This window comes from Tamandua tetradactyla, chromosome 16 (assembly GCF_023851605.1).
Source record: "Tamandua tetradactyla isolate mTamTet1 chromosome 16, mTamTet1.pri, whole genome shotgun sequence".
In the NCBI taxonomy this organism is placed as follows: Eukaryota; Metazoa; Chordata; class Mammalia; order Pilosa; family Myrmecophagidae; genus Tamandua; species Tamandua tetradactyla.
The window spans coordinates 48146751-48171573 of NC_135342.1; the positions used below are offsets into that span (position 1 = coordinate 48146751).

Below are 24823 nucleotides of genomic sequence, written 5' to 3' on the forward strand. Positions count from 1 at the left end.
AGCTGGTATCTTGGAGCCACTGGAACTACTGAGTGATGAAAACAAATAAGTTAAAACTGTGGATTTTCTTCCTTTGGAGAACCATTTTGCTATGGCTCTTAGATGTCCAGGCAGGAAGGTAAGTGTGGGTAGTTTTGAGAACAATGAGTAGGAATGCTTCTAGCTGCACCTAACCCAGAAATATATATAAGATCCATCTATGAGGTGGAAGCATCACAACCATTTAATCGTATTCCATAGCAAGAGGTCTGCAGAAGGGCTGTTTCAGCTTTGGTGAAGTGTGCAACCAAATCATTGAAGACAAAGGCCCTTTTTATATTTATATTCTCTTCTGCTATCCTCAGAATGCCAACCTTTCATTCTTAGACATTTGCAAAATGATCATAAAACGGCTGCCAGATTAAAGGCGAGAAGAGAAAGGCTGAGTGGGAAAGAGCTTTTCTTTCATCAGGGAGGACAAAATCTTTTGTAAAAGCGGGCGGCCCATTTCTCCTTGTGCTCATTGGTTGGAACTGGGTCACGTGACCACCTCTGGCCGCAGAGTATGCTGGGAAAGTCTGGCAGCAGGTCGGCCATGATTGACTTAATGCCGGGCACGCAGCCACTCTGAACCAAATCGGAGACCTCTTAGCAAGTAAGAGAGGGCAGGATGGATGGTGGGAGGGCAGCAGACAGTGTCTGCCATAGTACCCAGTGGTTCCTTTTTGTCAGGAACTGTGCTAAGAACTGTGCCTGGATTATCTTCCAATCTTCACACTCCTATGGAGTAGTTGAGGAAACTGAGACTCAGAGCAGCCCAGAGGGTGGAACAGGGCAACCTCTGACTTGAACTCAAGTCTGTCTGACTCCACGGTCGCTGCCCTTCACCTGCAGGCCATAGTCATAGCCTGGCTGTGGTGACCCCGCAGTCACCAGAGGTGAAGGGGGCACCCCAGTCCTCACACTGTGGGCAGGAATCCTCGTGTCCCATCTACACCAGGCACTCTTGGCCTTCAGGTTTGAGCCTGGTCCTGGTTCTTGCTCCTGAGGGCCATACTGGGGCCACCGCATGATCTCCTGGTGGGTTGACAGAGAGGCATTCCTCTCTCAACACTTGGCGGTGGAGCTCACTTTGGGGGAATCATAGACTAGAGTCATTTTTTAAAATTTCAGTTTCATTGTACTAAGAAAAGCTCTTCCCCTCCCAGAAGGACAGATAGAAGGCAATACAGCTTTTTTTAAGCATAGGAAAATTATTTCAAACTCTGTTTGGAGTGTTTGTGTGTCTCTCTGAGGCAAGTGCATACAATCCATCTCACGCTGGCGAGGGTAGTGTAATAAAGTGAGTGCAGGCAGCCACAAGGTCAGGCCAGGTAGCTGGCTGCCTCCCTCAGCCTGGAAATGCATGAGATACCTACTAATATGCAGGCTTTATTCATATGGATCCATCCCAGTCTCACAAATAAATGGAGACCAGCCAGAGAAGTGATCAGGAAGCCACTGCAAACACAGAAACTGCTGCCGGGGGTGGGGTGGAGTGGAGGGAAATGCTTCCGATCTCAGCATCTTGGAAGATGTTTAGCCGAGGTCTCTACCTGGCTGTTATTTAAACAAACATAAAAGAAGAAGGTAAGCAGACGAGGGAGGATGCTCAAAACCATCAACAAACAGGGGAGCTCAGCTGGGAGGGAGATGCTCTGGGTACCTGTCAAATCCATTTGCATCAGAATCCTGCAGGGGCAGAAATGCCCCAAATGCCGAGTGAGTATGCATAGCCATTTGCTGGTGTGAAGACTGGAGAAGGAGCAGGGTGGGTCCCCAGGGATGTGCAGAGGGGGCACATCCTCGGTGGCCAGCATCTTTATATGTGCATTCATTAAAGGGCCAGCTTGGTGGCCCCATGGTCAGAGAGTGCCACAGCCATTTATGCCCCAGGAAGAGTGCTACCCAGCATGCGCCATTCCGATTTATTTTGATTAACTTGTTAGAAGTCTGCTTGCTGAGTGTGCTGCTGCTGTGTTTACATAACCACGCATCAGTCTCTTTGCTGATGGTGCTTGCTGTCCCTCACTTTCTTTGGCTTTGCTTCTTCTGAAACTTGCCCTGTGAAAATCGGTATGGTGGCGTGGAAAGAGCAGAGGCTTATAGTTGAATCAGTCAGCCCTACCATGGGCTAATTGTGTCACCTTGGGGAAGGTATTGTCTTGCTGAGCTGTGGTTTCCTCTTCGAAAGAATAGGAATAAATTCTATCTCTCTGCATTAGTGGATTAAATGAAATCATGGGCCCGGTGCCGGTTCTTTCTCCTTTGTTCTCTTCCATGTTAGATTCAGATTTTTATCATGTGCTTGTTGAGAGACCATAGATCTTGAAGAGAAACCTATGGGTCATGTGTGTAATGTTCTCAACTTGAGGAAGGAAAGCCAAGGGGTTTGGGGCAGGGCATGGAGAAACCATTTGATAACATTGTAACATTGAATCCAATACAGCGAACTATACTGTCTCTTTAATCCTCTTTTAATTCTAATTAAGTGAAAAAACAGAGTCTCAGTTTAGTGCTGATATGCCCTTAACACCTCTCCAACTCTTTTTAGTCTGCCTTCTTAAGAAAAAGATAGAGCATGCTTCAGGTTCAGAGGCTTCAGTAAGCAGTAGCATATAAACAAATTATAATAACATTTTCTTCTAAGTTGAATTTATTCTTAAGTTTGTCTTCTATTTGGGACAAAGGGTACTGGCTTTCCATTTCCAAATACAGACATACCTTATTTTATTATGTTGTTGCTTTATTGCACTTTGCATTTATTGTGTGTTTTACAAATTGAAGGTTTGTGGCAACCTTGGGTCGAGCAAGTATATTGGTGCCATTTTCCCAACTGCACATGTGCACTTTGTGTCTCTGTGTCACATTTTAGTAATTCTCACAGTCTTTCATTTATTATTATTATTATTATTATTATATCTGTTATGGTAATTTATGATCAGTGATCTTTGATGTTACTGTTATAATTGTTTGGGAGTGCCACGAACCACGCCCATATAAGACGGGGAACTTAATTGATAAATGTAGTGTGTGTTCTGACTGCTCCACTCGTCTGCCATCCCCCATCTTTCTTCCTCTTCTTGGGCCTCCCTATTCCCTGAGACACAACGATAGTGAAATTAGACCAATGAATAACCCTACAGTGGCCTGTAAGTGTTGAAATGAAAGGAAGAGTCGTATGTCTCTCACTCTAAATCAAAAGCTAGGAATGATTAAGCTTAGTGAGGAAGTTATGTCAAAAGCAGAGAGAGCAGTGGCAGAGTTCTCGCCTTCCGTGTGGGACACCCAGGTTCAATTCCTGAACCATGCACCGCCCCCCACCCCCCAAAAATAAAGCAGAGATAGGCCAAAAGCTAGGACTCTTGTGCAGTTAGCCAAGTTGTGAATGCAAAGGAAAAGTTCTTGGAAACAAAAAGTGCTATTCCAGTGATCACATGAATGATAAGAAAGCAAAATAGTCTAATTGCTGATATGGAGAAAAATTTAGTGGTTTGGATAGAAGATCAAACCAGCCACAACATTCTCTTAAGCCAAAGCCAAATCTGAAGCAAGGCCCTAACTCTCTTCAATTCTATGAAGGCTGAGGTGACTAAAGAAGCTGGAGAAAAGTTTGTACTAGTAGTTTGGTTCATGAGGTTTAAGGAAAGAAGCTATCTCCAAAATATAAAAGTGTAAGGTGAAGCAGCAAGTGCTGATGTAAAAGTTATATCAAGTTATTGGAAGATCTAGCTCAGATAACTGATGAAACAGCAGACTTTCAATGTAGATAAAACAGCTTTCTATTGAAGAAGATACCAACTTTGACTTTCATAGCTAGAGAGACGTCAACGCCTGGCTTCAAAGCTTCAAAGGACAGTCTGACTTTCCTTTAGGGGTTAATGTAGCTGGTAAGTGAAAGCCAGTGCTCATTTACCTTTCCCAAAATCCCAGGGTCCTTAAGAATTATGCTAAATCCACTCTACTTGTGTTCTATAAATGGAATGGCAAAGCTTGGATAATAACACATTTGTTTACAACATGGTTTATTGAATACTTCTCAGAAAGATAGATTCCCTTCAAAATATTACTGCTCATTGACAATGCACCTGGTCACCCAAGAGCTCTGATGGAGTGTACAATTAAATTAATGTTGTTTTCATTAGTTTCTTTAATGTTGCTAACACGACATCCATTCTGCAGCCCATGGATCAAGGAGCCATTTCAGCTTTTGAGTCTTGGAAAGGCTTGAAATACATTTCATAAGACTATAGATTCCATAGATAATGATTCCTCTGATGGATCTGGGCAAAATAAATTGAAAACATTCTGGAAAGGATTCACCGTTTAGATGCCATTAAGAACATTCATGGGAGAAAGTCAAAATATCAACATTCACAAAATTTTGAAGAAGTTGATTCCAATCCTCATGGATGACTTTGAGGGGTCAAGACTTCAGGGGAGGAAGTAACTATAATTGCAGATGTTGTGGGAATAACAAAAAAACTAGAATTGGAAATGGACCCTGAAGCGGTGACTGAATTTCTGCAATCTAGTGATAAAACTGGAACAGATGAGGGGTTGCTTCTTGTGGAAAAGCAAAGAAAGTGACTTCTTGAGATGGGGTCTACTCCTGGTGAAGATGCTGTGAACATTGTTGAAATGACAGTAAAGCATTTAGAATATTACACAAATTTGATTGATAAATGAGTGGTAGGGTTTGAGAAGATTCACTTCAATTTTGAAAGTTCAACTGTGGATAAAATGCTATCAAAGAACATTGCATGTGTGCTAGTTTGGAATTGTTATGTACCCCAGAAAAGCCATATTCTTTCAAACCTGATCCAATCTTGTGGGGCCAGACCTACTATTTAGGGTGGAACACCTTGATTAGATTGTTTGCATGGAGATGAGATGCACCCAATTGTGGGTGTGATCTTTTGATTAGATGAAATGTAACTCCACCCATTCAAGGTGAGTCTTGATTAGTTTACTGGAGTCCTTTAAAAGGGTAAACATTTTGGAGGAAGCTTAGATGCAGACATCTGGAAATGCTTGAAGTGCCAATACACAGAGCTTGCAGAGCCTTTAGAAACCAGAGCCCAGCGGACATCGCCATGTGCCTGCCCATGAGATGCTAAGCAAGAACCCACAGTACTGAAAAGCCAGTATTTGGAGGGAGCCTAAGGAAGGTAAGAGAAAAAGTCTAGTTTACCCCAGAGAAGCTAAGCAAGGACCACAGATGCCAAGCATGTGAATTCCCAACTGACAGAGAAATCCTGGACTCCATTCGGCCTTTCTTTGGAGTCAAGGTACCTTTCTCGGGATGCCTTAGTTCAGGTGTTTTTAAGTCCTTAGAAATGTGAACTTGTGACTTAATAAATTCCTTTTATAAAAGCTGATACATTTCTGGTATTTTGCATTCCGACAGCATTAGCAAACTAAAACAGCATGCTATAGAGAAATCTTTAATGAAAGGAAGAGTCCATCAATGTGGAAAACTTACTGTTGTCTTATTTTAAGGAATTGCCACAGCCACCTCAACTTTTAGCCACCACCCCCCTGATCCATCAGCAGCCATCAAAATCAAGGCAAGTCTCTCCACCAGCAACAAGATTATGACTCGTTGATGGCTCAGATGATGGCTAGCAATTTTTAGCACTAACGTATTTGTAAATTAAGGTACTTACATTGTTTTTTTTTAGACATAACACCATTGCACACTTAATAGACTACAACATAGTGTAAACATAACTTTTCTATGTACTGGGAAAGCAAAAAATCCATGTGATTTGCTTTACTACGATATTTGCTTTATTGCAGTGGTCTGGAACTGAACCCACAATATCTCCAAGGTATGCCATGTATCCATTTGATACAAAGTTTCCTTTTAAAGTACGTTTAGCTAAGCAAAGACAAATAATAAGTAAATAATAGTACATGAATAGGACGAAAATCACAAAGCTGGGGCTTGAATACCTGAAGTTGGGAGATCCGTGCCCCTGATATTTTTCAAGTGTACCTAGGTCCCTGAGCACTGGGGGCTTCTTTGCTTCTATCCTGCTGCCTCTTCTTCCCCATCCCAATTCTCTGCCTTGGGCCACCTTTACATTTCACTGCCCCAGCCAGAACTTCTTTGCCATGGCCTATGAGTTGGTTGAGTAAATTCCTTTTTTGCCCAGTCTGAGGCTTCTGAGGCCACCCAGAGGCTGCTCTGAGCTTTGTGGGGCAGGTCCCTAGCATCCTGGTAGCAAAATGATGGGCTTCTTGGGTGGCAAATGGGCACTATCTTCCAATATATTGATTACAGTGAAGAATTGACTGGGGCAGAGGTTCTCAAATCATCCAGTCCCCAACCCCAGGCCGATTAAATCAGAATTTCTGGAAAGCAGGTACCAGATACCCCAACGTTCCAAAGCCTCCCAAGTGATTTTAATGTGCAACTGGGTTGAGAACCATCAATTTAGAGCAAAAGTGTATTGTCCATCAACACCTTGTACTTCTGTCTGGAATGCCTACCTGTCCTCTTAACAAATTCCAAAATATGTCTTAGGACTCAACTAGAGAGTTCCATCTTTCGGGAAGGATTCCATCATCTTCCAGGGTGAATTATCCTGATGGTAACATTTAATACACTATATCGTAATCATCTGATTTGTGGACACTCTCCAGTACTAGGTGAGGAGCTCTTTGAAGGCAGGAACTCTGTATTATTCACTGATGCATTCCCGTGGTCTGGTACATAGTAGGTGCTCAGCATGTATCTGATGAGGAGTGAATGGATGGTTTGAGGCACTCAGCAGAAGCCCAAGGAGACATAAGCCCTTAGATGCATATTCACTTAGGCAGCTGAACAGCCTTCCTTTGAGGTCAGTGAGGTGAGTTGGGGTCCAGGGCCCACAGTGATGACTGCGGTCCAGACTTCTTACACTTCTTACAACTTTTGCCCATTTGGAACCCCAGTCTCACCTGCAATCACTGTCCCCCTTAGCCAAGATGCTTGGTCACAGTGGTCTTTTCTCTTTTTCATTAAACTCTCCAGTGCTTTCTGGTTTTACATATGCTGGTCTTTCTGCCTAAAATACTCTTCGGTCTGACTCTGCCTGGCTTTCTCCTACTCCTTTAGGCTCGCCCTAGATCTCACTTCCCCTTAGTAGCCTTCCTTGATCCCCCCTGCCCCTACCCATTCTAAGCCATGTCTCCTTTTTCATTTTTAATTGCTGCACCTTCTTTGTTTATTCATAACACAAACCTTGGTTTTTATTTATCTTATGTGTGGGATTCATTGATTAACATCAGTCACTCTTACTAGCCTAGATAAGGATCAAGTCCATTTGGTTCACCACTGCTTACCAGATACTAGCAACATACCTGGCCCATGATTAGTGCTCAATGAATATTGGTTGAATGAAGGTTCTGGCAGCTGGAAGGCAGGACAGGGAAGGCCACCTGTGTCTTCACCACTAGATGATTTTTGGCTTTAGTCTTAGCCTTCCCCTGCAATCTCTCTTTCAGTCTCATTTTTCTGTCAGGATAGAATGTGCTGAGATTCCAGTGTCATGCCCAGATAGTGCTGAAGGTGGTGAACCAAGGCTAGTGGGGAAGGCTGACATTAACCAATGAATCCCATATGAGAACCAAGATGGGACATGGCTGTGTCTATGCCAGCTACCTCCACACCATCCCAAGGGTAGGCATCAACCAGCTCCACATGGCCAGTGGTGCATGGATTCTCAATGATGCGCTGAGCACACTCTGTGCAGGGGCGCTGCCAGAGAGTCTCAGGTCAATCACACAGGCCTAGCCCTCTTGATGCTTAGATTTTTAGTAGGAAATTGCTTCCTTGGCCACAAAGATAAAGGGAGGGCAGCTTAATTGCCTGTGGTGTGAGAGCCCAAAGCCCAAAGGAGGCCATAGGTGCCTTCAGATGATACCTGCCTTCTCCCCTCCATCCCCATCTAAGGCAGAGTTGAGCTCCTCATCTGGTCAAAGAGTGAATCATGAAGAGACCCAGATTCCAGCTCCCTGATCCCAGAAGCTGGGGATTTGGAAGAGAAAGGTAAATAAATGCTAGAGCATTCCATGTCTTTGTCCAAACACTTAATTTACATAGATGGACCTTTCAGGCAATTTCTCATGCACCGTCACTTGTATTTTTGGCTTTTGGAATCTGTTGTTTGTTCCATTGCTGCTCAGCTACTTGGGGCTAAACTAACAAAAGGGCTGATGGCCTAGCGTTGGCCAGAATCTCATATCAAATCTAAGTTAAACCAAAATACAACTTCCCTGCTGCCTCTACAAGCTTCTGGACCTTATTTTTCATGGGTGTATAGTTCTGCAGTGGGGAATGTTTTTTCATAGTAGTTCATCTTTGTGGGTACCTGCTGTCAGAGATCCTGACTGTGGTGCGGAAGTAGGGGCTTACCTGGATCTAACCTGGCTAATGTTAGGATGCTAGGGAAATCTTGGGAGAATAGACAGTGGGGAGAGAAGACTTATGTTCTCCCTCCCCAGCTGAGAAGGTTGAAGCACCATCAAAACAGTATTTCTGAGCTATCTGATATGAATAGGTCTCTAGCAATTTGTTGAGTTTGGAACGATACAACTTGAAATTTATTGGCAGAGCAGACTTGATGGGCAAAGGAAGCAGGATTTGTGGTTAGATAGGGGTTTTACCTGCCACTGGGGGTGGGGAGGTGGTATGATGGCAATAGGGGGAGATCTTCCTGGTCCCAGCCAGATCAGCTCTGCAATTCCACAACATATTACTGCCAACCTCTCCCCACCTTCCCCCACCCCTAATTAGTTACCAGAAGCAATGGGGCATTTCTCCTTCAACCTGGTCTAATGAAGGGTCATGTTTTGACATTTCTCTCTGCAGCTAAGTTTTGTCTCTAATTTTAACATTCATTTGGACAGTGTTCCAGTCAGATTGGAAAGATCTGTTTGCTCATCTGCAGAAAGAACATTCTATTCTCATTCAAATCTAAGTAACAAGCCTACGCAGTTTCTGAGAATTCTCCCTCCCCTTCTTCTTATTTGCTACCATATTTAACCCCTAAAGATGGGCCGAGCATCAGAGTCCTGAAATCGCCTCCTTTCTCACATGCCTGGCCCACTTGCACCAGTCAGGAGAAGCTAGGTTGTAATGTGGTAACAAAAGAGCCCCAAAGGGCATATATCATTGGCTTCAAACAAAGGTTTCTTATTCACTCACACTTCATGTCCAAGTCAGCTTGGTGTGGAGGTGGGGTGGGCACTGTTAGATGTAGTGTGTCACTCTGGACTCAGAGTGCGGGGAACCCTTCCAATTGGAAATATGACTGCCATCTCAACAGGAGGCTTCCAGGGAAAGAGATGGCCAGAGGATCGGGTCCAGTCATGTCCTTTTGGCCATGAGTAGTCACACAATGAGCCTAGCTTTAAGGGGTAAGAATTATTATTCTCCCTGTGTGCTAAAGTAAAGAAGGTAAATGGATACTGTTTTGTCCCACTGAAGGCCTCCTCTGGCACCTGCTCAGCCTAAACTTTTGCTTTGGGATCCTTCCTACATGGTTCCTCTCTAATCCCAGGTACACTTGTCCTACCTGGGAACCTCTCAAAGCCTCACTTGCCCAACTGAGCCCTTTCTGAAGAATTTGTTTTGAGTCTCTGAAAAGGTAATGTGGTGTGGTTAAAAGCACAGATTCTAGAGCTAGACTTTCTGGGTTTGAATCAGGCTCCGAGCAAATTTTTTAACCTTTCTAAACCTCAGTTTCCCAACTGTAAAATGGGGACAATATGGTACCCAGCACACAGAGTTATTGTCAGTATTAAATTGTTAATATACCTAATATGCTTGGGAAAGCTGCTCAGCCTACAGTTAGCTGTATAAAAACATTTTAAAAATGAATCCTGTTACCTGCAGCACTGAACACCTACTAAGGATTAGGCTGCAGAGTGCACAGGCCAGCTTGGTGCTCTGGTAGTGTTTTGGCTTCGGGAAAGCTCTGCCATTTTCAGCAAGGCTTGTACTGCTCTTTGTGGCTACTCACCGAGCTGCCTACATCCTGGCACTTTGCAGAATGAAAAGCCATAAGCTCAGGGAGGGTGTTTCCTCACCCTCGTTGGAAGAGCAGGCCTTCTGGAGCAAGGCCCAAGTCAGGGCTGGACCTGAGGCCAAAGCCAGAGCAGCGAGGAACCTTTCTCAAGAGTTTCTAGCATCTTTGGACATTCTCCCTGAGTGTAGATCGCGTTAGAGGCAGGAAAGCTTTGAATCTTTTTTCTGCTGCTTACTAGCTGGGAAGTCTAGCCTTAGTTTCCTAATCTGTAAAATAGGGGTAACAATATCTATCTTGAAAGGTGGGGGAGAGGATTCCAGGGCATGATGTAACCTACATGCTTAGCCTTGGGCCTGCCCTTGAGTTAGTTCTTCAGAGGTTGCTATGATTGCTCTAAGTCATCTGAGGAACTTAAGTTCTATCCTGAAGGTGATGTGTCACTGACAAGGAAGGGTTTCACTTTGGAAAGATCCCTCTGGCTTCATTAGAGAAAGTGGATTAATGGGATAAAATGGAGGCAGAAAATCTCCTGGAATAGGGTGGTATTAGTGGGGAATCAAGAAAAATGGATTAAAAATATTTGGGAGTTAGCATAATATTAATAGCAAATATTTATGTAGTATTAACTCTGTACCAGGTGCTGGTCTGTTTCACACAGATTTTCTCACTAACCATCACAGCAACCCTGTGAGGTCTGGTCTTCTATTGCCACCCCCAGTTTTAGATTGGAAACTGAGGCACCAAGAGGTTAAATAACTTGCCCACGGTCATACAGCTGGATAGTGGTAGAGCTGGGATTTGGGACCAAGAGGTCTGGCTACAACATTGTCCCCTTGGCTTCAATTATGCTTCAATTAGTGATTGATTGGGTATGGGGGGTATGGGGGCCTGTGTATCAGTTATCTATGACCACAGCAATGCTGCATCACAGCCACCAAAACCTCGGTGCCATACAGCAATAAACATTTTCTTTTGCTCAGGCGTCTATGCGGTGGCTGGATGGCACTGCTGCCCTAGCCTGGCTTGGTAGAGATCATTTATGGGTCTGTGGTTAGCCATGGGCCAGTGCGTGGCTTTGCTGATCTTGGATGGGCTCTTTCACAGGGAGGTGGGTGTGGCTCTGCTCCTCATGTCTTATCCTCCAGGAAGCCAGCTCAGGCATGTTCTTATGGAAATTCAGAGGCTCAAGGAAGTGAGCCAAAGGATGCAGGAGAAAAGAATGGAAGGCTGTTACTCGGTCACTTCATTGGCCAAAGCCAGTGCCAAAGTCAGCCCAGATTCAAGGGATGGGGAAATGGACTTCACCTCTTGATGTGTCAAGGGCTTGGGTAGGGGAAAAAAAAAGAATTGAGGCCATGGAGGTGAGGTCTTCCATGACTCCCAGAATTTTTGCTTAGGCCACTATGCAAATGATAATACAGGCCACCAAGAGGGCAAATGCAGAAGGAAAGGGCAGTTCAATAGAGAGGATGAGGACACTGAGGCTCAGTGGGGCCAGGTGTTTGGTCCCCAGTCACACAGCTAGACTAACCAGGGTCCAGCCTCCAGGTGCTCAGAACTGAAAATTACCCTGTGGCCAGATAGGTGTGACTGTTAATGACCTTGCTGCATGTAAATAATTACTTGGAAAGGTTGAATAATAGTAATTCTGCTTTTAGAATCTGTTTTTTCTGCCTGGGTTTCCTTTTGCATTCTAAGAGTTCATTCCAGGTCGATAATTTCCCCAAGGGGCTTCCTTCTTCGTACTGTAGGAATTGAATAGCCAGTTTTCACCTCTAGGGAATAATCTGGGGTTGTTTCTCCAGGAGCTGGCCTGCGGGGGGTTGGAGCAAAGTCTTTCTCCAGCACTCTTGGCAGCCCCTATGCATGGTCCACTGTGGCTTGAGGCTGGTGGGGAACTGAGGCTGTGGTTGATCACTGAAGGACACCCCTGGCCACCAAAAAGGGCTTGGGCATGTCTAAAATGGACGCCATCCATGATCCTGGCTTTTTTCCAGTCACTAGTGCCTGAGTCACCAGGACCCCTTCCTGATACCTAGAAGCTTTCCAGGCAGTGTTATTAATCCATTCTCAGTCTCCCATTCTCAAGCTGAGCTAACCCACCTGCAGAACTCATTTCCTCCAAATTCATGGTGTAGCCAAGCCTGTGTCCACACCCAATGTTTCCCACCCTCTCACCACTTTGTCACTGGCCACTGGAGGTTTCTGACACCTACCTGGTTGTGCCATTCTAGGGGAAGGCTGAGTGAGTGTACACCCCTGGGGAGCATTTGTTACTCCTGGAAACGTCATTGGTGCCGGCTAGGTGAGACCCCCTGGGCAATGGTGGGCTCCAATTGACCTCTCCTTGAGGGAAATGGTCAGGAGCAGTGTGGAATTTTAACCGGCACATGTGGTCACCATTAAGTGTCATAGTAATAACAGCCAACACTCAGCGAGTGCTTACTAGGTACAAAGCACTATGCCAATGCACTTGCTTCCCAATCCCCTTTCCTTTCTTCTTCCTTCACTTTGCAGGCCAGCAGGCCCAGATGTGGGGCATGTGAAACTCAACCTCCTTTGAACCTTGGCACCCCCTCCATGAAAAGGCTAACTTACCTCTCTCATATGTTCTTAAAGGGATGAGCAGCAATGTATGTAAAAGGCCCAGAATACAGCAGACTCTCAATTAGTGTGGCTGCTCAGGCTGTGCTTCCTTCCCCTCTCTGATAGATTTCTTTCCTCCAAATCTCTTATGGGAAATTATCTACCCTTTGGAGATGGGAGAGGGGCACATGCCATGTAGGTAGATTTGGGGACTCGGGGTGTCCAACTGGGGTGTTTTGATTTGCCAAAGCTGCTGAGATACAAATGGCCTGGCTTTTACAATGGGAATTTATTGGTTTACAAATTAGAGTTCTAAGGCCATGAAAATATCCAAATGAAGGCATCAAGAGAAAGACACCCTCTCTGAAGAAAGGTTGCTGGCATCTGGGACACCCCTGTCACATAGGAGGGCACATGGCTGGTGTCTGCTGGTTCTTTGCTCCCAGGGCTCGTTGCTTTCAGCTTCTGGTCCCAGTGGCTTCCTCTCCGAGTATCTGTGGGTCCTCTCTTAGCATCTCCGAGGTGCTTCTCTCTGAGCATTCTTTCTCAGTGTTTCTGCCTTTTATCCTCTTTTAAAGGGCTCCAGTAGAGGATCAAGTCACCTTAAATTGGGTGGGTCACATCTCAATTGAAACAACCTAATCAAAAGGTCCCACCCAAAATAGGTCTGCCCCCACAGGGAGGGATGAAAAGAACATGGCCTTTTCTGGGGTGCATAACAGCTCCAAACTACCACAGGGGGTCTTCTGTGTAAATGCTGAGATGATCTACTTGCCGGCTGCAGGATGAGTGTGGCCTGAGATGGAGCTGTGTAGCTGAGGAGGGCCGGCTGTGTGACAGGGACACTGGTTGGCACTGTCCAAGCCTCTGCTGGATGATGCCCTGGGGGTGGCCAGGCATCTGGCCTCCTTTCTTGTCCTGCTTTAGGCCCTTCTTCTTCCCCCCACTCACCCGCTGCCCTGGGTGACTCACTGGTCCTGTTGACTTAGGCCTTCATTTCTTCATATCCCCTTGTGCTGGTTTGAAAGGATGTACGGACCCTAGAAAAGCATGTTATAATCAAAATCCCATTTCATAAAGGTAGAATAATCCCTATTCAATACTGTATGTTTGAAACTGTAATCAGAGCATCTCCCCAGATGGTGTGATTTAGTCAAGAGTGGTTGTTAAGCTGGATTAGGTGACGACATGTCTCCACCCATTTGGGTGGGTCTTGATTAATTTCTGGAGTCCTATAAAAGAGGGAACATTTTGGAGAAAGAAGGAGATTCAGAGAGAGCAGAGAAGAATGACATAGCCATGAGAAGCAGAGAGCTCACAAGCCAGTGACCTTTGGAGATGAAGAGAAAACACTTCCTGGGGAGCTTCATGAAACAGGAAGCCAGGAGAGAAAGTAGCAGTTGACTCCTTGCTCGCCATGTGCCCTTTCAGCCGAGGGAGAAACTGTGTCTGTGTTTGCCATGTGCCTTCTCACTTGAGAGAGAAACCCTGAACTTCATCGGCCTTCTTGAACCAAGGTATATTTCCCTGGATGCCTTTGATTGGACATTTCTATTTACTTGTTTTAACTGGACAGTTTCTTGATCTTAGAACTGTAAACTAGTAATTTATTGAATTCCCCTTTTTAAAAGCCATTCTGATTCTGGTATATTGCATTCTGGCAGCTAGCAAACTAGAAGAACCCCTGAAGTTTATTTTCATCAGCTTGTATTTCCCATTAAAAGGTGGTCTCAAACTGATATCTAACTCTGCAGAAAAATGTAACCATGCCCTCCCCTGCCCGAGCCCCTCTGCCTTGCAGAGACCTGCCTGTTAGGTTTTCTCAGAATGTTTGGTCTTCAATACTCCCTGGATCTTTTCTCCAAGTTTCTAAACAGATGAGTGAGTGTGAAAACCACGACAACACAAATAAACACCAACTTCTACCTGAAGACATGGAAACAAAGTAAACAAATGCCAGCATTACTGAAGGGTAGAGGGAGAGCATCCCCAGTAACATCTAATAAAAGGCAAATTCCACCCACTGCCTTGGGGCTAAAAAAAAAAGTAATTTAGAACTGGGGCTTTTATGATACAGTAAGGAGAAGGGCATGGTTCCTTCACTTTTCAGCTGTGTGACCTGGGGGCAGGGACTTCTTCCAGCTGGGCCTCAATTTTCTCATCTATAAAATGGTCCTGCCTCATAGGATCATTTTGCAGATAACAGGAGCTGAATCATGTGAAAGCATTTAGGATAATGCCTGGCACCTGATGTGCCTAATAAATACCAGTTACTACAGTTATAACTCAAATGGCTACCAGTAGAATTCAAATGGCTCTGTGACATTGGACAGGTTACCTCAACTTTTCATACCTCAGTTTCCTCATATGTAAACCAAGAGACAACCAAGGGGATACTTATACAAATTTTATTTGAAATTAATTAATAAATATTATTTGAAATTAATTAATGAAAATGATTAGCCCCATGGTTAGCACTCAGTAGGTTCTCAGTAAACTCTATTTCATTCCTTTCACTCAGGTAGAATCCAAACAACCAGAAAGTTAAAACAGCCAGGTTGTCTCTTTAAGAATTTTTAAAAATCGTAGCATAACAAATATAAAAGATGTCAATCTTCAGGGTAAAAGAGCAATGAATTTTTGCAAATATATCCATAACTTCATCAAGACAAAGAGCATTTCCATTACCCTGGGAGGCTCCATTGTACCTGTGTCCAGTCAATACTTCAGCCCCTAGACGTAATCGTCATCAGCCTGATCGCTACCGCTATGGCTTAGGTTATGGCATAGCCTCTTCCTGCCCTCCATGCAAATGGGATGATAGACCGTGTGCTCTGCTGCGACAGCCTTGTTCAGTTCAACACAGTGTCTTCACATCCTTCTGCTATTGTCCATATCCATTACTGCACACTTGGGTCGTATCCGATTCTGAACTATTCTGAATAAAGCTGCTGTGAACATGGTCATGCACTTGTTTTTCATGGATGATTGATGTCATTTTTGTTGGGCATAAAACCAAGAGTGGAATTGCTGGATCACGGGGTAGGTGCATTTTAGTAGATTTTGCCAAATGTATTTGCAAAGTGGTGGCTCTCAGGTATTATTTTTTTGCATGGGCAGGCACCGGGAAGTGAACCCGGGTGTCTGCATGGTAGGTGAGAAAGAACTCTGCCTGCTGAGCCACTGTGGCCCACCCTCTCAGGTGTTTTTGAATTGTTAAACAAAATAAAAATTAAAAAGGGAGGAATTTTTTTTTTTTAGTGTAGAAGAGATTTTTTCTAATGAATGCACATCCAGTTTAATTTTTCTACCAATTTAAAGATGCATATAAAAATTTAATTAGGGGTGAAAGAGTAGTTCAGTGGTAGAATTCTTGCCCACCATGTGGGAGACATGGGTTCGATTCTTGGTCCATGCACTTCTTCAAAGAAACAGACAAAAGAAACCAATAGAAATGAACCAACAAAAATTCAACAAATGGGGCTGCAATATCAGGATACTCACATGGGAAAAGAATGAAATGTGACCCTGCCATACAGCACACAAAAAAATTGAAGTAATTTTCTTTCTTTACTAATCAAAAGACTTGCACATCACAAAGAAATGAGTCAGAGGTAGAGGTACTATCCACAGTTTCTTTGAAGACATTTAACAACATATGGAGAATGGGCTTAAAAGTTTGTATATATAGATCTATATATACACTCAGCTGCAGGTATTTGACGTCCACAAACACTCTTTTATGCTGCTTACAGAACATCTTTAATTGCTCCAATTTGAAATATATAATGTATGACTTTTAGAAATATATATTTTTATTGAAATATCATCACACACATATGGTCCATACGTGTTATACAATCAGTGGCTCACAATATCATCACATAGTTGTGTCTTCATCACCATGATCATTTTTAGAACATCTGCATCACTCCAGAAAAACAAATGAAAGGAAAAAGAAAAAAAAATCCATACATCTCATACTCCTTACCTCTGATTGACCACTAGTGCAATCTACTCAACTTTTTTAACCTCTTATCCTCCTTATTATTTATTGCCCTTATTTTTCACTCATTTGTCCATACCCTAGATAAAGTTAGAGTCACCCACAAAGTTTTCACAATCACACAGTCACAGCTATTTAGTTATACACTCATCTTCAAGAATCAAGGCTACTGGAATACAGTTCAAGTTTCAGGTCCTTCCCTCTGCTACTCCAGTACACCTCAAACTAAAAAGGAATATCTATATAATGCTTAAGAATAACCTCAAGGATAACCTATCAACTCTGTTTGAAATCTCTCAGCCACTGAAACTTTCTCTCATTTCTCTCTTCCCCTGTTTGGTCAAGAAGGCTCTCTCAATCCCATGATGCTGGGTTCTAGCTCATCCCTGGGAGTCATGTTCCATGTTGCCAGGGAGGTTTACACCCCTGGGAGTCATGTCTCACATGGGGCGTAAGGGCAGTGGGTTCAGCTGCCAAGTTGGCTTAGAGAGAAAGAGGTCACATCTGAGCAACAAAAGAGGTTCTCTCGGGGTGACTAGTGTAGAAGAGATTTAATGTTGAATTTATTTCATCGTATATTTATTATATTCTAATTTCTTCTTTGTTAGCTATCACCATCGTGCAATTCACTGAGAATTGACCATCTTTTATAGAAACAGTTGTGTTTCAAACCTGTGGTGGTTTGAATCTGTTATGTACCCCATAAAAGAAAATGTTCTTTTAATCCAAGGTTTTAATAAGTCTCTGAGGGCAGACCTATTTGGGGTAGGGCCTTTTGGTTAGGCTATTTTAATTGCAATGTGATCCAGACAATTCAAGGTGGGTTTTAATTCTTTCATTGGAGTGCTCTATGAGAGGCTAGAAGACAGATGAAACTCAAGAGAGCTCAGAACACCAGATGCCATCACCCTTTCCTCAGAGAAGGTATCCTCTTGTTAATGCCTTAGGACATGCTCGTGGCCTTAGAACTGTACATTTGTAACCTAATAAACCCCTGTTGAAAATGTTAACCCATTTCTGGTATTTGCATTCCTGCAGCTTTAACAAACCAAAAAAGTACCTAAATATATTTCTATAAAAATTCACTATTTATAATGGAAAAAGATGAAGAAAAAGTAAATGTCCATCAATAGAGGAATGGTTAATAAATCATAGTATAGCCATGCAATGCAGCTGCAATAAGCATGTTGTGGAAAATTATGTAGAATGTGGACTATATATATTTATTATATATCAAGAAATGCTTTATGATAGAGTTACTATTTTTGTAAGGTTTTTTTTGTCTGCTGTATGTTGGGGGTCACATTTCATTCTTTTTCCATGTGACTATCCTGTTTTTGAAGCACCATTTGTTGAAAAAAAATTTTTTTTTGAAGTGTGTGGACAGGGAATCGAACCCGGGTCTCCTGCAAAGACGGCGAGGATTCTACCACTGAACTACCCTTCACCTCCTGTAAATTGTTTTAAGAACTTTATTCCTATCATCTATCTTTCATCTATTTTATCATCGTCTTCATCATTTATTCAATAGCTGTAATAAAATTAGGCAAATAATATGAACAGGCAATTCACAGAAGAGGAAACTGGAGAGTCCAGTAAACATATGGACGATGGTCAATCTTGTAATTTAAGGAATAAAATTAAAACAACTATGAAATACCACTTGTGGTAGATGGGATTATGTAACCCCTCAAAGGAGATGCTCTTAATCTTAATGCACATTCCTTTGAGCTGATCTGAAGACATAAGTTGTAACCAACTGCATCAGGGTGGGTCTTAATTCACATTACTGTGAATTAATTTTAGAGAGAAAAAACTAGGAGCCAGGAGTCATAAGTAGTCAGAGAGACAACTGGAAGACTGCAGATACCGGAAGAGCTGGGAAAGGAGAGGGAATCACCATGTGACGGGAACCCCAAGGACTGCCAGCAGCCAGCACCGGAGCGCTAAGGACTTTAGGAGAAAGTCTTGTTGATGTCTTGCTTTTGGACTTCTTCTAGCCTCAAAACCGTGACCCAATAAACGCTTGTTGTTTAAACCAACCCAATGTGTGGTATTTGCCAATGTGGCCTGGCAAACTAAGATACCACTTCGTACCGGAAAGTCTGGCAAAAATGTAACCGTCTGACAACACCGTGTTGGCGAGGATGTGACCCAACAGGCACTTACATATGCTGATGGATGCTGCCAAATCGCTCCCTAAAGTAGCTGCATTCATTTGTGCTTGATGGCGGGAGCGCAGCCATTTTGGAGAGCAGTTTGGCCATGTTCAGTAAAGTGAAGGATCCTCACTCACCACGGCACAGAAACTCCATCTGGAGTTCTGTGCCCTGGAAAAAGTCAACGCGCCCAAAGCAGGTGGGAACGAGCATGGTTACTGCAGCACTGTCTGTAACCGTGAGAAATGAAAAACAACCCCAATATTTCTCAAGGGGAGAATGGATAAATAAATTGTGGTATAAAGACCCAGTGAAATAGTAGACGTGTTAAAATGAATGCTGTACTGTAGCAACATGGGCAAATCTGCAGAGGAGGTAGAGGGTGAAATCAAATTGCAGAAGGCAACATATACTATGATACCATTTCTACAAAAGGTAAAATACTGTAACACAATGTTACATATTGTTTATGGATGCAAATATTTGTAGTAGAAGTAGAAAGGAGTGTAAAAATGAAACTAAAATGATAATAAAAGTTACCTTTGGGAGAAAGGGCAGAAAGAAGGGAGACAAATGGTACCAGGAGACATAGTGGCTTTTAATTTAGTCTGAAATGTTTTATTTCTTTAAGCTGAATATTCATTACATTAATTTCTAAAATATTTAACATAAGAGCATTTTAATCCTTAAACCTTAATTTGTAGTTTATACTTATGTCATGGATATATACTCAATATAAGATTATAAGATTATCCATCTGGAAGGTTGTATACCAAAGTTTTAATAGTGGTTCTTCCTCTATCACCTCCCCCTCTCTCTTTTTTTATGGCTTTTAACCTTTTTATTTTGAAAATAATTTCAAACTTACAGGACAGTTGCAAAACCCATACAGATCTTCAATATACCACCCCCTCCCCCCCACACAGCAGTTATTTCTGAGGGATAAGATTATGGGGGAGAGTGTATTTCACTTTTGATTTGATATATTTCTGCACTGTGTGTCTTTTAATGATTATTTATTGCTCTAAGGCTCATAAAATAAAAAAAAACAAATAAAATTGTATTGTTTTTTTCCATATCCATGCATGCAGGATGTGGTAATTCTCAGTTAAGAACACCACATTCCTGGACCATTCCAGATAAAGTCCCACCCAGAAAGGAGGGTGAGGTCCTCTTCCTCCTGGGAGGGGCAGCAGGACGGGCCGGAAGAAGGGCCTGTGATGCAGCTGGCAGGAGGGGTGGTCTTGGACCTCGGCGGGGCACCAGGCTCAGCAGGAGGACGGTGGGGGTGGGGCCGGGCTGCAGGCGCTGAACCTTGCTGCCCTCGGATATTCCTCATTCTCCCACAGCCTGGGTCCCAGTGGGCCATGTTAGGACTGAGACCAAAACCCCTAAAAGGCAGGGGCAGACGGATAGAATCCTCCTGAGTTGTGGTCTGTTCACTGGGAGCTGCATGTTTGCTCATCAATGCCGTCTCTCCCTACCCACCCCCCTGTTTGCCATTAGCAGCAATTAAGACCCAAGTCATCTTGGTTCAAGGGGAAGTTGGGGAGCAAGGCAGGTCCCCGTATGACCTATATATAGACTCCTGGGTCATGGTTGTGAGTCTGGATTTTATTCCAAGTGCAATGAGAAGAAGCGAGGGGTTTTTCAGGCAGGGGAGTGGTATGTTCTGATTTTTACAAGATTCTTCTGACTGCTGTATGGATAACAATAACAGATTCTTTCACAACTGCTGAAGTGTGTGGGAGAAGGTAAGCAGGCTACTGTTGGGTGAGTGTGTGTGTCGGGGGTGAGCATAGTGGGTAAATCTTGGAAGGCTGCCTGGAATGGGTGGGCTAGGGCCAGCATTTGGAAACCTGTGCTCTTCTTGGAGGGAAGAAGTTGGTGGGTGTATGGAGAGAGCCTAGACTCTGAGCCCTTGGGAATAGATGGACCCCACCTCTAAGAGGAAAAAAAATGCAGCGGAGAGAGTCTTTTATGTTCACTGGGCACCAGCTCTGCTCCAGACCCGGTGTGGCTCCTGGTGTTATTGTTTCAGTAATGTCTTCCTGTGGGGCAGGTAATTTTTTTTTTTTTTGATCCCCATTTGTATCAGGCACTTTATTTGAAGTGCAGCAATCCTAAGGGGTTATCAGTCATAGAATGGTGAAGACTGGAGCTTTTGGCTGGGCTCAAAATCCCACTCCCACCATTTCCCAGCTGTGATGTCTTCTACTCTCTGTAGCTCAGATTCCTCATTTGCAGTTAGGGTCCTTTCAGCTACAAATAGCAGCCAATGCCAGATTAAACAATAAGGAAAGTTATTCTCTCACATGACTGGAAGGGGCCAGCCCAGGGTGATCCGAGGCTCGGTGACATTCCACCTCTGTGCTCGGCCATCTCCACATTCACTTCATTCTCAGGCTGGAGGGAGGAGGGTGGCAGCAGCTTCCAGTAGTACATCCCAGATGTGGCAAATGTCCAGGGGAAGAGAAAGAACCATCTCTTCCTGGAGCCTCTTTCTTCTCAGAAGAACCGACAGACTTTCCTTCATGTTTCATTGGCTGAAATTGGGTCCCATGCCTATCCATGACCCAGTAGGTGGCAAGAGGTATGGGATTTGCCAAGGCTGGTTGCGATTAGACAGTAGGAATAGGTTGGACAGTGCTAAGCCAACCACCATCACCACCATCACACATTGAAGGGCTGTGATGTAGATGTGAAAGTTTATGTGCAGGAGCAGTGCCTGGCACATTGCAAGACTCCAATAAATATTAGTGATGATGATGATGATGATGATGCCCTTTTAAAGACCCAGGGAACTCAGTGGTGGTGACATCTAAGCCTAAGCACCTCTTCTCCCCCTGTGTGGCCTCCATACCGAGATAGGTTTCCATGAAAAGCATTGGAGGGAGTGGAGGCAGAGTTGGGATGACAAATCAAGGATAGTTTGTCACCCATGATGTTTGACACCCTAAGATCAGGAACTTTGATGTCTCTAACCGCAACCCCACCCCACCCCTAGCCCCTGTAACTCTCAGATGGGCCATACTCAATCTTAGCCACCACTCCCCAAAACAGTCCCTTGCCATCATTTTCAGAATCCTGGCCACCCAAAGTTTCATAGTGTCACCGAGACCCCTTATTGCCCGTCACCCAGGTCAGTTTGCCTGTCCTTGGTACCCTGCCAAGCCATCTCACTCAACTCTGAGGAATTTCTGGGCAATTCCTTTACAACCTCTGTACAGTGATGGAGTTCTCTGCCCCGAGCAGAGCACGAGCTCTGAGGTCTTGAGCAATTAAATCACATCTCTGAGCCTCAGTTTTCTTATCAGCAAAACGGAATAACAAATCTCTGACTCATAGGCCTGTTCTGAGGATGAAAGGAGATCATGTGGTGAAACACATGGCCCAGCATGAAGTTTCTCAGCTATGATTCACTAAAGACAAAAAAGAGGTAAAGTTCACATAACATGAAATGAACCGTTTTAAAGTGTTCCATTCAGCAGCGTTGAGTGCATTGATAATGCCATGCAACCATCACCTCTACCTAGTAGCAAAGCATTTTAATCTGCAAGAGGAAACCCTGTACCCATTAAGCAGTCATTCCTTCCCCATTTTCCCGTTCCCCTCCCCTGGCAACCACCAATCTGCTTTCTGTCCCTACAGCTTTACCTACTTTGGATATTTCATGTAAGTGAAATTGCAGTGTGTGACCAGGTGTCTGGCTTATTTCACTTATTACAATGTTTTCAGGGTTCATCCACCTTGAAAACAACTCCATTGTTTTCTTTTTATGGCTGAATGGTATTCTGTTGTACGGCTGGACCGCATGTTGTTTATTCATTCATCTGTTGACGGACACTCGTGTTGCTTCCACCTTTTGCTTATTATGTGTTATGTCGATGTAAACGTCGGTGTACAAGTATTTGTTTGAGTACCTGTTTTCAATTCTTTTGGGTATACCTACCTTTCAGAGTGGATTGCAGGGTCATATGCTAATTCTTCTGGTTTTAATTTTTTGAGACTGTTTCACACAGCGCCTGCCTCATTTTCCATTCCCACCGGCAGTGCACGAAATGGGCTCCAATTTCTCCACACCCTCGCCCGCACTTATTTTCCTTTATTATAGTGATTCTAGTGGGTGTGAAGTAGTGTGTTATAACTCATTTTTAAGCAGCGGCAGGAAGGGAGATGGTTTGGGGAGGCTCGGCTGGGTTGCATTCCCAGGTAACGGCCTTTTACAGTCAGTGCTGTCCGTCCTTAGGTGTGGCCCTCAGTCTCCCCACGGAGACCCTGGCAGGCAGAAGAGCCCCACCCCACCCTGCTCCTCCTTCACCCACCGGAGCTGGGATCTCTAGGGCAGCAGGACCCCGGCTCTCCCTTCCCTCGTGCCTAAGTGGTAGAAATGGCAGGCTTCCAAGACATTTCCATGATAGAAGCTGGGCTTGTCTCCTTTTGGTCTTGCATTCCCTCAACCACATGGCTCTCCCTGAGATGGGTGGGGTGGAAGGCCAGGCTGGAGCTGCTAGGGGGCTGGGTGTGAAGCTCCTGGGTCTCCTCTCAGCCACTGTTGAGGTTCTGCTTTGGGGAGTGGAGAGACCCAGGCGGGTGGGGGATGGCGGGTCTCACCGTCGTCCTCCAGGAACAGGCCTGCCTTCGCCTTTTCCCTCCTGTGCCTTTCTCCAGAGCACCAAGGAGCGGACTCTACCCTTGAGTGGCTTTCCCTGTTTTCCGGGTCCCGCTGCCCAAGATTCAAGCCCAGCCTCCCCACCCCCTCAAAGCAGGTGTGGGTCTGAGCCCAGGGGCCACCTCCCCACCTGGGAAAGGGGCCCTATTAATTGCGCCCTACGTGCGCTGGGCAGAGACTGGCTTTAGATTAGTGGCCCCCGTCCTCCGCCTGTCCCCAGTGACTGCTGCCACACCTGTGACCCGGAAGACCAGCTGTATTAAGGAGGCTCAGCAATGCCCGTCACACCTGCTGGACCCCAGGCCGAAAAAGATTGGGAAATGGGAGAAGGGCTTGTGCCCACTGCTGCGCCTCTCCTTAGTTCCTTTCTTTGAGCACATGCCCCAGCGTCCCCTGCCCTGAGCCTCAGGATGTGGCTGCCACCCCCAATTCTGCTTCTCCTTCACGGACTTTATCAATGACCCCTTCCCTCGTGGCTCACTTCCCACCCAACCTGCCTCTCTGCCGCCCATCCCCGAGCAGGTGAGATGCAGTGATGGAGGTGGGGCCTGGGGAGCCGGAAGGGTTGAGGCGGGGACTCGTCTCTGAGAGGGGTTTACGGTTCCAGGCGCGGATCTGGGGGGCCCCTGTTGCTTTTCTGCTCTTTCCTGGGCAGTCAGAGGTATTGGAATTCCATCACCAGCGCCCCCCAGAGGTCCCGCACATGCCCAGCCGCTGATTAGTCTATTCCCCTCTTTCAAAGCAACCCCTCCCCCATTAATTTTTAAATGTTCACTTCTCACAATAAGTAGTGCCTTCCAGGAAACAGATAAGCAAAAACAACAAAAAATGAAAAAAGAGAAAAAGACCCAGAATTCTACCACCCAGAGTTACCTATTTTTATGTAACGAGAAGAGTAACAAGAATCATCTTTTATTGAGCATTTATTTTGTGTCATACACAGGGCCTAGCATCCTACCTGGATACTTTTACTTTATCTTCTTAACAGCGCTGTGAAGTAGGTGGTTTTCTGCATCTTATAGAAAAAGAAACTGAAGCATACAGAGGTTGCATAACTTAGTCCCGGGTCACCCAGCTAGTAAGACTCCAGTCTGCCTATCTGCAGAGCGTACATTGCCTCCCCAAAGCTGGGCAAGTAAATATACCTATGCCAAATATTTTAATGGAATTTACTTGAGCTATTTCTTCGTAACCTACGTTTTCTCCCCATGCAATCACAGATCATTAACATTTTCCCCAGGTCACTGGGCAATCTCTTATTATTTTAAATGGCTATTTAGTATCTCATCCTGTACATGTTCCAAGGTTTGATTAGCTAATTCCTTATTGTTGCACATGTAGGTTGTTTCTAAACATTTTGTTA

The 24823-nt window shown here is 44.4% G+C and overlaps 1 long non-coding RNA gene across 6 annotated transcripts in view; it reads left to right on the top strand.

Annotated features, from left to right (window-relative positions):
• Window positions 1-551: 551 nt before the first annotated feature.
• Window positions 552-24823, top strand: part of LOC143659454 (uncharacterized) — a 51320-nt gene continuing 27048 nt past the window's right edge. For all 6 annotated transcript variants that reach the window (XR_013163546.1, XR_013163544.1, XR_013163541.1 and 3 more), the window contains exon 1: window positions 552-634. This is a non-coding gene — a long non-coding RNA (uncharacterized LOC143659454). The remainder of the gene's footprint in view (window positions 635-24823) is intronic.